At 49.8% G+C, this 12985-nt stretch overlaps 1 protein-coding gene across 1 annotated transcript in view; it reads right to left on the bottom strand.

The window, feature by feature from the left end:
* Positions 1-7525: 7525 nt before the first annotated feature.
* The window catches only part of LOC125441026 (albumin-like), a 43184-nt gene continuing 37724 nt past the window's right edge, over positions 7526-12985 (bottom strand). The window contains exon 16 of the mRNA XM_048511281.1: positions 7526-7671. The gene's annotated coding sequence lies outside the window, so the exon portion shown is untranslated. The remainder of the gene's footprint in view (positions 7672-12985) is intronic.

The following is a 12985-nucleotide window of genomic DNA, read 5'->3' as shown; positions in this document are numbered from 1 at the left end:
TTCTCAGCACTTCTCAGTTTCAGCAGTCATTTCCTATATGATGAGGGATGGCATCGTTCTCCTAGAAAAACAAGTCAAAAACTCCACTTAGGGGCCTCTGATTTGTTCCACTATTTTTTGGATCCTGGCCAATATGTGATCATGGAAAGCCTTTTTTTTAAAAGTACCATTTATCTGTGCATTATATGTATTTCATGAAGAATCTAAGAGCTACAAAGCAATGCAAGCTTTATAATACATCAGTATTTTGGTATTTATATGCCTCAGAGAGCCAGCATAGTTAGAAGTGTCTGCAGGACCCAAGTTCAAGCCCTTACTCATGCCACAGAAGCTGGCTGGGTGACCTCGGACCAGTTACACACTCTCAGCCCCGCTAAGCTGCTTTGGGGCCCCACTGGGGAGAAAGGAGGTGGATAACTAAGTACACGGAGTCACGGGATACGTAGACCTTCCCGTCCTTTAACCGTTTCCTGAAGTCAGTCTGATACCCAACAAAAAGCAGATGCGAATAACAGCGGCCACCGTTGCTGGCCGGGAGGGGCTAGGCAAAGGGGAAGCCGGGAGGCTATGCCTGAGCCGCAGGCATGCCAGGTCAGGTGTAGCGTGGTCGCGACATTGTGTCAAAAAAGGTGCAAGCAGGCCCACTTTATAAGGAGCCGCCCAGTCCTCCAAGCACCCATTTCTTCCAGCAGTAACGAGCAGTTTCCCACCCACCTCTCCCATGATGTTGATGATGTTAATGCCTGTGTTCTTTGCCATAGCCAGACGGGGTGGGTTGCGCATGGGAACTGAGCTGTTGGGTGGGGAGCCGGGGAGGTACCCCTCTTGGGGGAACCTCCATGAGAGGTTTTATGGGGTGGAGCAAGCCACTCGGGGAGCGCTACTGAGGCTTGTGCCCAGTGGGGGGATTCAGCCGGTTCGCACCACTTTGGCAGAACCGGTTGTTAAGATGGTGCTAGTAAACAACTAGCTGTCAAATTATGTGAATCCCGCCACCATAACTGGTTGTTAAATTATTTGAATCCCACCACTGCTTGTGCCTCTAGCAATAAAAAGGATATTCAGCATGTGGTCGTCCGCCCAGCTGAGTTCCACGACTGCAGGAAAAGGTTTACGTCTTCCTCCAACAGGCAGGTGGGAGGAAAGGCTCACTGGGGGACAGCACTTGGGCTGCCCAGAGCACAGGCCAGATCCCACGCTGCACTGCAGGCTTCTACGGCCACCATATTTTCCTATGGTTATGGGTGCTGAGTGTTTTGTGTCGGGGGACCCTGAGCAAGGCCAGACCCATCCTCAGGTGGCAATGAACTGCTCACAGTTGTGCAAAAGTGGAATTCTTGCCTGTGTCAGACCCCAGGAATCATAGTGGAATCATAGTGCATTTGCGGTGTGAGAAGGAAGGGCAGGCACAACCTTCACTTCCTCATTTCCTCCAAGGATTTTAGATCAAAGAAGTGACTAAAGATTAGTGTGGGAATTCTAGAATGTCTTAACTAATGAATCACTAACTGGGACAGAGGAGTTGGCTTGGTTTCAGCAGTCACATGATCATCCTCCAAAAGAATGTGTGTTTTCATGGTGTTAGTGAATGACGCTTCAGTGTGTTAGTGTGTTAGCAACAATGTTTCAGTGTGTTAGTGAATGATGCTTCCACACTGTTGGAAGAGAAGAGCTGTGCAAGGCCTCCTGTGCCCAGTTCCTGAGGAGCGAGTCGGGCAGACAGGTCAGATCTCTCCATCTCCTCCGTCTGGCCTGTCCTGCTGCTGGCTCTTTGTTGCCCCTCTTGTGTCCTCGTGGCGGCCTCCTCCTCCTCCTCCTCCTCCTCCTCCTGCTTCATTGCCCAGCTGCTGTCAGGGCGAGGGGGGCTCCTAGCACCCGTCTCTGTCCTACGGCCCAGATATCTGTCCTTCCTGTTTTATCATAGTACGCAGTTCCTTGGCAATAAAGGCCATCCATTTCTTGCCTAAAGCAACAAGCTCTGTGTGGGCTTTATTCTGTAGAGGAGCCCCCCCCTTCCCGCTGTCCTTTCTCTGCGCAAACTAAAGCCCTCCCAGATGAAGAAGGCGTCACGCTCTCCAGATCACACACACCCCTCGACACACACAAGAGAGTCAGGGAGGTTTGCAGGACTGTCTGCTCACACCTCATGTGGCTCGAAGGAAGCTTTTGCTTTAGTGCATTTGGGGTTGCCAGCTCTGGGTTGGGAAATAGCTGGAGATTTGCAGGGGGGGGGAGCTTGAAAGGAGTGGGGCTGGGGAGCGAGGGGAGGAACTTCCATGAGGTCCACCTTCCGAAGCAGCCCTTCTCTCCAGGTGAGCTGACCTCTGTTGCCTGGAGATCAGGAGCAATCTTGAGAGATCTCCACCCACCCCCTGGAGGTTGGCCACCCCCGCTGCACTGCCTGCCTTCTCCAGAGACAACATCATGATCCAGTGGGGTTGCCTGGCTGGTGAGGAGTGCATCGGAGTCTGCAGGCTTTGCCAAATTACCCCCCTGCCCACACTGGCAGAGGTCGCTGGCTTCTCAACACTGACACGAGGTCAAGGCAGCCCCACTCACCCCCAAAGTAGGCCCAGTTGACACAAGGATCCATGGGAAACTCCAGCTGGGTCAGAAGGCAGCTGCCTGGCCCCTCACTGGAACATGGTGGTGGGAGTGCATCCACCCAGCGCTCCACCAGCTGCACTGGATACCACTGAAGTCCCGTTGTCACTTAACTGCCAATCAAGGCACTGGAGTCCCAGATCAGGTTCAAGGTTCTGGTGCTGAACTTTCAAAGCCCTGAGCAATTTGGGACCTTTGTCCTGGGAGACCGTCTCTCCCGACACAGCCCCAAGAGAGCATTTTGTTCTACGGAGAACAACTTATTGGTGATCCCCAGCCCGAAAGACTGTTCGTCCTTTCTTATCACCCTGGTCTGGTGGAAAGACCTGGGCCCTGCAGAACTTAACACAGAGCTGTTCCATCAGGCATTCAGCTGAGGGCAGCGCTGGCATTTCCTCATAGCCAGAGGCGTAGGGGGGCCAAATGGCACCCAGAGGCAAACCCCACTCCAGGCGCCACCCTGTGCAGAGCTCTGCTTACTCGCAAGTAAGCCCCGCTTACTTGTGAGTCGGGCTACAGTCCCTCTTCCCAGCCCAATAGCCAGAGCGCCAGTTTCCCTCGCGTCCCAGCTGCTGGGCGGGAAGAGAAGCCAAGGTCAGCCCCTCTTCCCAGCCCAGCAGCAGGAAGGCATCTGGTCACGTGAGGGTTGATTTTGCGCCCCCCCCCATGGGGCCAGATTAGTTGCGTCCAGGGTTACCCCATGTCCCTGGGCAAATACGCCACTGCTCATAGCTGCCCTCCTTCCCTTCCCTGTCTCCCTCCTTTTGTTTAATTCGTTCCCCTTCGTTTAATGAGAGTTTAATTCTATGGCACCCTCATCAGGTGTTGTTGCTGACGTCCACCTGGGACTTTTAAGGGGAGGGCCGGCCTAGAAATCCAATTTGAAACAAAAGGGTAAATAAGTGCCCTTGCTGCAGCCCCAGCTCTTAGGGACCGTAGTAGATGATCTGTCCATTTCCTCCTCCCGGTGCCACCCATCTGCACAAGCACTGGAGAGAAGAACCTTCTTTTGCAAAAACTGGAGTACGGATTAAAAGTCTGCGGATTAGGATTCAATCTGATGAGCAGTCTGAAGACAGAAAGATCCTGGTCTGGTTGTAAAACTCATTCTGATCAGATGTTGCAATTATCCTTGTTACATTTAAATGAGGGAATTTGCCAGTTTGCTTATTACATTATTTGTTCATTACTTTTACACCCTAGTTTTCTCCCTAATGAGAACCAAAATAGCATATAGCATTGTCCTCTCCCACATATTTCATCCTCACAACAACCCTGTGAGGTAGGTGTGGTTGAAAGTTGGCCAAATTCACCCAGCCAGATTCCATGGCAGAGTGGGGATTTGAGCCTGGGTCTCCCAGACTGAAGACCACGACGCCACACCAGATCCTCTCTGTCCTGCATAGCAGGCTGTCCACGTGTTTGGGCCCAGGACAGGGAGCCTTGGGCTTATTGCGTACCTCCCCAAAGCAACACGTTAGAGAAGAGACATCCTGCTTTTTCCTGAAGCTGCCAGGGTTGGATTTGGGGGAGAAGAAAATAATGTCTTTGCCCTAACCCCCATCACCTCCCTGCCACGTCTCCTTCAATCCTTGCAACAAACACATTTGCCCACTCCTGTGATCAGGCTACTATCCAAGAGCTGAAAGAACTCCAATAAAAGTGCCTCTCAAGGTTGAGCCTTCCCAGAGGGAGGGTGGGGCTGGCCTCCCCCCCCTCTTCCTCTCCTCTGACCGGTCCGTGAGGTCATGCACATCCCAGCAGCAGCAGCAGCAGCAGCCCCTGCAGCTGACTGTAGGATGTTTCTGATAAGCGACACAATGAACACGGGGGCTTCAGGAGGCTCCTGACATTCTCTGAGTGACGCTTGTCACAATAATGACACAAATGTTAGCGAGACTGAAACAGAGAGACTGTGTAACTCCAACTCCCCAGGAAATGATGACCCCAGAAGGAAATTATTGCCCAAAAAACCACAGTCCATACGCTAAAGTCTTGTGGTAGAAAAGCAAAGCAACCCTCCAAGACTGGTCAACCGGAAGCAGATGAAGAAACAGGAAGACAAACTTTTGATTGTCCTAGGCTTTGTGCCAGGACAACAGGAAATACTTGCTTCAGATTGTGTCATGGTTTACCAATAGTTCGTTGGGACAATCTCCTAGTCTTAATCACCATTTGTTCACTCTTAGATTCATCTCTCCCAAAGTGCTGCATTTTGGGGTTTCCCTGTTTTCTTACAAGGGTGACTTACGATGATTTCAGAGCAGAATTACCCTTTCAGGTGTGAACTGAGTGCTATTTCCACACCTGCTTGAGAAGATAGGCAGGTGAGCCAGCTTTCCCTTCCCTCCCACTTATATGAGATTGCTTCCACGTACTCTATCGCTGAATTAGAAAAGCTATTCACGGAGCTGCCAGATGCCTGGAGGGAAAGTGACGTTTCCCTTTGTGGCAGTTATTTGCCTGTTGATCCATACTGTGAAAAGCTTCGCCTGCTCATGCCCACACCTTAAAGGGTAGGGGACGGACACACACACACAGGACACACGCACGCACGCACGCACGCACGCACGCACGCACGCACGCCTGGTTGTTTGCCAGTCTCATCAATGTCTTTTTTCTTTTTAAAATAAATTGAGATATTGATTCCCACATTTGCAGTGATGTGCATGGCACCATTTGGAAGGCAAAACCTCCCCCAGGACAGCAGCAGGTCACCTTGTAGCTCCTCCCAGCTCTTCCAGGTCTCCCCCTCAGTGTGGAAGAGACCCCCACTCTAGTTTGCTGCCACCTCCTCCCAACCATGAGGGCCTCTCTGTCGGATGACCTCAAGAGACCTACCTCTGCCATTTGCCCATTCCAGGAGTAGGAATGTTCTGGGGGTCCCACTCCGGAGGGATGCTGCTACGGCCTCTGCTGGCCGCCCACTGGCCATGGAGGTGTCTAGCGTGGGTTTCTGTTCTGTGTTCCCAGAGGCCCAACTATCCATGCAAATGGTTTATTGAAATTGAGATCTATTAAAACATTTATATCCTACTTTTCGCCTTGGTTCAGGTTTCTACACGCAAAGCCAAGAAGAAGAAATTGCTTAAATGAGGAGTATGGATGGAGAAGCAGTGTGGGGGAGTGGTTAGAATATCAGACTCATCTAAACCTTGGGCTAGTCAAACACTCTCAGCCCAGCCTACCTCACTGGGTCGCTGTGAGGATAACATGGAGGAGAATGACGTGAGCTACTTCGGGTCCCCACCCAAAGGCAGGGTAGAAATGAAGTCATTACCCAAATAGATAAATGTAAAGAAGCAGCAATTCTGTGTTTGATGATACTGGAGACCATTCTAGTTCTTATCAGTGTTGTCAAAATGCTTTTTTCAGATACTTAGGCAAAGGTTTCATGTTCTTCATTTTGTACTGCATATAGTTGAGACAATATATCTGTTGCATAATACATGTGAAAGGAAAATGAGTTGTGGAGGTCTCTAGCAGCAAGCGAGCAGCACGCGTGTCAGGCTTCCACACAACAAAGGAGATAAGTGAGCAGCAACAGATGAGGGGCCTTTCCCCACTTTCGTCCTTCCCCTCTATGCCGCGCGCTGCTCTCAGCGCGCAGCATCCCAGGCGCGCGCCCGGCCGTCCCCACAGAACGCGGGGCCATCAAAAGGCGCCGTTGAGAAGAGCGCCTGGGATGCTGCGCGCTGAGAAGCGCAACAGCAGCAGCTTTGGGGCGGCTGTGCTGTCGCCGCCCCTCTCAGTGGGGAGTGCCGAGGGACCCTGCGCTACTCTCCTCAAGTAGCGCGGGGCTTAAGGGAAGTGGGGAAAGGCCCGAGATCTCACCCAGCCGAAAACCTCATCCCGTCCAGTGCAAGCTCTCAGGCCACGTGTTCAGTTCATCTATGAAACCCTGGTTTAAGCTGACTGCTCCTTTTACATCACCTGTTGAATCCTGTGAGCCAAACTGCATGATACAATTTCTAACAAGGTCTGCAGGGGCCTGATTTAATGTGCGACCTCAGGATGTTGTGGTGGAGGAGAAGCAGGAGCCACCCCCCACCCCCCCACCCCCGCCATACACAACCTGGACCAAGGTTGAACTAGGCTCCACAGACTTCTAAACCACTGATTCCTACAGATGCGGAGTACGCAGAGCCCGTTTGTTTTCGTGCTGTGTGGTTTGGCCCTGAGACAAATCTCTCTCACAGGACGTGTGACTTTGCAGGGCCCAGAGTGCATTTGGCACACAGATGGATATGAACTGCAGTTCCTTCTCACGCAGCTCACTGTTTACAAAGGGAATCAGGAATCCGCCACCTTTGGCCTGGCCCTTTCCTGTCAGGATCGCAGGTCTGGCTGAACGACCTGTGTGTTTGGGGAGTGGGGGACTCTTCACCTGGCCCACCGGCACGTGTGCCGCTGGGGGACTCCTCTGCTGTGGTGCCTGTTTCTTCCAGAGGATTGTCAGTACTCTGAGAGGGGAAAGGGGCCTTCAGCCTCCCGGCCCCCACGGGAACATGCACGGAATCAGTGCCTTGGCCCACCAAGGCCGGCCTTCTCTGCTCAGACCAGCAGCAGCTCTTTCACGTAGGCTTACCAACCACCTGCAATTACAATTGATCTCCAGGCTACGGGGATCAGTTCACCTGGAGCAAGTGGTCGTTCTGGTAGGTGACCTCTTTGACACCATACCCTGCTGAGGTCCCTTCCCTCCCCAAAGCCTGCCCTCAACGTGTCTTGGTATTTCCTAACCTGCCAGAGCATGGAGGAGTGGTGCGTAGGGATGGGGGCAACATATCAGCAGCTCCGGACTACATTCTGGTGGCTCCAGTGGTGCCTTTTCTGGCAGATCCCCCACTTCACACCAATCCCCCCCCTCCCCCCACGGAACATATTCTAGCTCCAGTTAGTGAGTTTCAACAAGGGGACATTTTATCTTAAAAGCTTTATTCATTATCATGAGAGATGGTTACAGCAATAATAACTTCATTCCCTTTGAATCAGGAAATGGATACGTACGGGAGAGCGACGGCGCCCGCTGGGCTTTGCTCCCACACAGTGTCTTCCGTTGCACAACTAGAAGGAGGTGAAAACAGCAGAAACAGCAAACTGTTACTCGAACAGGTACGTGAATGTGATCTGAAGATAACAAGCAAAACACTTTGGAGAAGAGAAATGAACTTCTAATGGCCAATTCATTAGGATCTGCGGTCGTTCGACGTAAATGGGGGAGGCGGGACAGAGGAGTGCCAGCCTCCTGCACAATGGAAATGTGACGGGGGTCCCTGCTGTGCTGTGAAGTACTTTGGTAATGCAAATTATTCTGAAAGCCATTCTGTTTTCAATCAAATTTAACTTTTAGATGCTACATAAAAGGCAATACAAATAAAAGGTCTAGTGCCGTGGTGGCGAACCTTTGGCACTCCAGATGTTATGGACTACAATTCCCATCAGCCCCTGCCAGCATGGCCAATTGTAGGGGCTGATGGGAATTGTAGTCCATAACATCTGGAGTGCCAAAGGTTTGCCACCACTGGTCTAGTGGGAAGGAGCATTTCAATTTCTGCAGCATAACTTCAGATGCATTAACTACAGATGATTATTACATGACTGTAAACAATTATTGTTACCCTCACAGAGCAACAAGGATGATCCAGGGTCTGGATCCAGGGCCTACAAGGAAAGGTTGAGGGACTTGGGGGTGTTCAGCCTGGAGAAGAGGAGGTGGGCGGGGGGTGGATGATTGCACTCTTTAACTATTTGAAAGGCTGTCACTTAGAAGAGAAGAGGGAACTGTTCCTGTTGGAAGCAGAGGATAAGATTTACAATGGGGTGCTGTGTGGTTTCCGGGCTGTATGGCCGTGTTCTAGCAGCATTCTCTCCTGACGTTTCGCCTGCATCTGTGGCTGGCATCTTCAGAGGATCTGAAGGCCAACAAGCATCTTCAGATCCTCTGAAGATGCCAGCCACAGATGCAGGCGAAACGTCAGGAGAGAATGCTGCTAGAACACGGCCATACAGCCTGGAAACCACACAGCACCCCAGTGATTCTGGCCGTGAAAGCCTTCGACAAGATTTACAATAATGGGTGCAAATTACAGGTGGGAAGGTACTGGCTGGAAATTAGGGAAAAAACTACAGTAAGACAAATTCAGCAGCACCGTCAGATGCCTTGCAGCTGGATGGAGGGACACTTGTCCGGAATGCTAGACTAACCCTGCATTGAGCAGGGGTTGAACTAGATGTTCGGTGTGACTCTGTAATCAGTGAACTGGTTTACCTGATTAACTAGATTATTATTAACTGGATGCTTAGGCAGAAACCACACATTAGGAGTCTTAATTTTTCATTCATTGCTGCCGTGAACGTAGAGACCTGTGTGTTGGCAAAGGGATGTTGTCATGCAAGTCACCTGAAAAGGCGTGGTGGTGGTCGTAAAATAGTAACTGCTAGGTTTTTTTGTAACTAGCCACGAGGGGCCGCCTGAAAGACAAAGGGGTCTATATGGGTGGGACCTTTGAAAACATGGCCTGTCCCAGCCTGATGGTGTGATAATGTCTGTGGTCGGCATCCTTTTCAAAAAGAGCATGGCCAAGCAGGTCTGAGAAAAGAGGGCTGAGGATGGGGCGAAATAGAAAGTAAAGTGACTCATTGGGTCATGTGGATGTTCCAATAAACAGATCTCTCCAGTTTGGAAGCAAAGGTACAGAAAATTTTTTACCTGGAAGCAACCAGTTAAATTAATGTGAATAAAACTCTGTCCTCCTGGTCGCTTGGACACAGTAACTTGACACCCAAAACCCACATCCCTGATTCGGAGATTATATTTTTTTGAGAAGCTGGAAAACTGGGAGGAAAAAAGACACCTCGCTGGGCTGCGGCATAAAATTTTAACTATCCTTTCTCTTTGCGAACAGATGCAGCAGCAGGTCCACTAGCAGCCCTCTCTCGAGGCTGACCTGGAAGGGGCGGGGGAATCCAGGTGCACTGATATGTAGGGCAGGTGAGTAACCTGAACTCTACTCCCCCACTGCCCTTCCCTGTTTGAAGCAGTGTTGTTCCCAGTCCTGTCCTGCTAATAGAAATGAGCCAGGATACAGGAAAAGCTCTTCGAACAACAGAGCTCAGGGCTCCTTGTCTGCCAAAAGAACCAGAAACCACAGTCCCCTTTAGAGGTGAATAGGCACACTATACGCTTGTGTGCTTCTATCACATTTATTTTGGCCCTCATTTTGTGAGGTAGACATTTGGTCAGGTTTGAAAATCTGAGCTTAGACGGCCAACAAGCATTTGTGGGGATTTTAATGGGAAACCTTTGTGAGGGAGGCCCACAGTTCTGTTTCAGTACCTATTTGGGACTACTGAATATGGATGGTTGAGGGTGTTGCTGCCTTTGCCTGCAACAGCTGTGGGATGTTTGTTTTCTTGCCAGAGGATTTTGGTAACTACACCTGCAGCGAGTGCAAGTTGGTTGCCCTCTTGGAAGAGGAGCTCCTTGTGGTACTTTTGCATTGTTTGCAGTTTTGGACACTTATTATACTTATAACAAGGCCACCTGACAGCAGATAGCAATTGCTGCGAGCAGAGGCAGAGCTACCAGGGGGAGGGGGGGCGTGTTGTGGAAAATCGCCCCCAGCCCCCCCGTGACACCCACACACACACTTACCTTATTGAAACAGTGCAGGCTGGAGAAGCGGCCTGTTCCCTTCAGGCTGAAAATGGCCTGGTGGGAACTACTTGTGAGCCCCAAGGTCTCCTGGGAAGTGTAGTTCCCACCACTCCATTTTCAGCCTGAAGGGAACAGGCCGCTTCTCCAGCCTGCACTGTTTCAATAAGGTAAGTGGGGGAGGGGGGAGAGGGGCAGGGCATCGCAGAAAACACAGAGTGAGCACTGGGCGCACTCTGGCCCAGCTACGCCTCTGGCTGAGAGCCTTCTTCAGTGTGATTTCTATTGGGTTGTACTGTGAGCACTGATCCCCACTTTATTCAAATGCTGGATGAGGAACCGACAGGGGATGTTTCTGAGGAGGAGGGCAGTTCCCAAACATGGGAAGTGGACATTTGGAAGAATATGGCACATAGAAGTACAAGGACCGGGGATCATCCTGTGAGTTTAAAGCTACAAAACTGATTTGACGTTCTTCCCCTTCCCCTCTGCCAAGGCCATAAAGTCCCACAAATCCGTCACTTCCCTTGCAGACACTTTCATTTCCAGAGGGGGATAAGCTATTTTAGATCTGATTCTAACCAATAGTGGTGACCTGGTGATAAGGGTGGGATCCTTAGGTGGGAATTACCATGTTCTGCTGGAGTTTTTAAAGCTTCGCAGGAAGGCTAAGCAAATGTGGCCACACACGCATTCTAGATTTTAAGAAAGCTGATTTCAGTGAACTTACTGGGTGTGATCCCATCGTTAATTACACTAAAAGAGTGCACAATTGATGGGAGTTTCTTAAAAGTGAGATACTAAAAGTACAATTGCAAACAGTTCCAATGAGGAGGAAGAATGGGAGGTGTCTAAAGGAACCAGGATGAATGTCTAATGAACTTTCAACTGAGCTAAGATTTAAAATGGACATGTAAAGGAAATGGAAAAGGGGGGAAATCACCAAAGAGGAATTCAAACAAATAGCCAACCCATGTAGGAAGAAAGTCAGAAAAGCTAAAGCGCAGAATGAGCTCAGAGAGGTTAAAAACAATAGAAAAAAACTTCTTTGGTTATGTCTGTAGTAAATGGAATTACAAGAAATGGTAGGATCACCTGGTAGAGAAGATGGCAAAATGCTAACAAGGGATGGGTAAAAGGCAGAACTACTCAATGCCTTCTTCATCTCAGTCTTCTTCTGAAAGGAAAATGGTGCTCAACCTGGGGAAAATGGCATAAATGATACTGTAGGGGAAATCTGGCACAGAATAGATGGCTAGAACTGGAATATCTGATTACTGTGAATGAATTCAAGTCTCCAGGGCCTGATTAACTACATCCAAAGGCAGAAAATAAAAGAACTGGCAGAAGTAATCTCAGGACCTCTGGAAATAAGCTTCCATGATTCCTGGAGAACTGGAGAAGCCCCAACAGACTGGAGGACAGCAAATGTCTTCATCTTCAAAATGGGGAAAAAAGAAGTCTTGAATAATAACCACCCAGTCAGCCTGACATTAATATTTCTAGAGCAGATCATTAAACAGACAGTCTGTAAGCAATTAGAAGGGAATATTGTGATCACTAAAAGTCAACAGGGTTTTTTCAAAATAAGGTCAGGCCAGACTGATCTTATCTCTCTCTTTTGTTTTTGATTGAGTGGCCAGTTTGGTAAATGAAGGAAAATACTGTGGATGAAGCATACTTTGATTTTAGTAAGACCTTTGAAATGGTCCCCCATGATATTCTTGCCAAAAAAAGCTTGACAATGCTATTAGATGGATTTGTAAATAGATGATTGACTGAACCCAAAGGTTGCTCATCAATAGCACATCTTCTTCCTAGAGAGAACTGACTATTGGGTGCCCCAAGGTTTTGTCCTGGGCCCAGAGCTATTCAATATTTTTATAAATGACTAGCGGGGCCCAGCCATGCGTTGCTGTGGCAATTGTCCTTCTCATCACAGCCTGCAACCCACACAGATGTCCATGCAGGTCCAATGATCCGCAGCATAGCCTTTTGGGGTGGTCAAATGGAATCCCTCTTTCCCTTTTCAATGCACATCATTATATGGTGCTGTCTTGTTTTTTTAGTACAAGGTAACCCTTTCCATTCCACAATGGAACTGTCCAGAGTGCGAATCCCGCTGTCCATGAGGCTGGTTGACACGCACAGTCCTGGCTTGGGGAAGGCAGAACTGGGGCAAGCAGGCTATCCCAGTCAGGCAGCAGAGGCTGGGTGGTGAGGCGCTCAGATCGAGGCCAGCTCCCTGGGTTCGTAAAGGGCCATGTGCAAAAGAAGCAGAGCAGGTAGTGTAGGTTTGCCCCCACCCCACGGATTTTCTTAGAAGAAAAAGGCAAACTCCAGCTCACCTTTAGTAAAAGAGAGCTGTGGCGAATATGGGTGAGGAAGTGGGTAAGTGGTGGTTGGATGTGAGGGAGGGCAGAGTGAGGTGTGTGAGGATGAAGTGGATGTGTGTTGTGTGGTAGCAGTGGGTGAGGCACAGAGAGTGAAAGTTACCTGCGTGTGAGGGGGGGAACCCCACCTGACGTCTCACATGGCAAAGTGTGTATGTGTTTCACTTCCACTTGTATTACCTAACAGTGTTACCTATTTACTGTTTTCACTGCTCATCTCTGCCCATCTGCGCGAACATCCTAAGCCCTCAGGCCACAGACAGACAGGCTGCACGAACATTCTAAGGGTGACAGTTAAACACAGCCAGCTTCATGGCCTGGTGCGCCAGGA

This window comes from Sphaerodactylus townsendi, linkage group LG11 (genome assembly GCF_021028975.2).
Source record: "Sphaerodactylus townsendi isolate TG3544 linkage group LG11, MPM_Stown_v2.3, whole genome shotgun sequence".
Taxonomy (NCBI): domain Eukaryota; kingdom Metazoa; phylum Chordata; class Lepidosauria; order Squamata; family Sphaerodactylidae; genus Sphaerodactylus; species Sphaerodactylus townsendi.
This window is presented reverse-complemented; position numbering and strand designations above follow the sequence as displayed.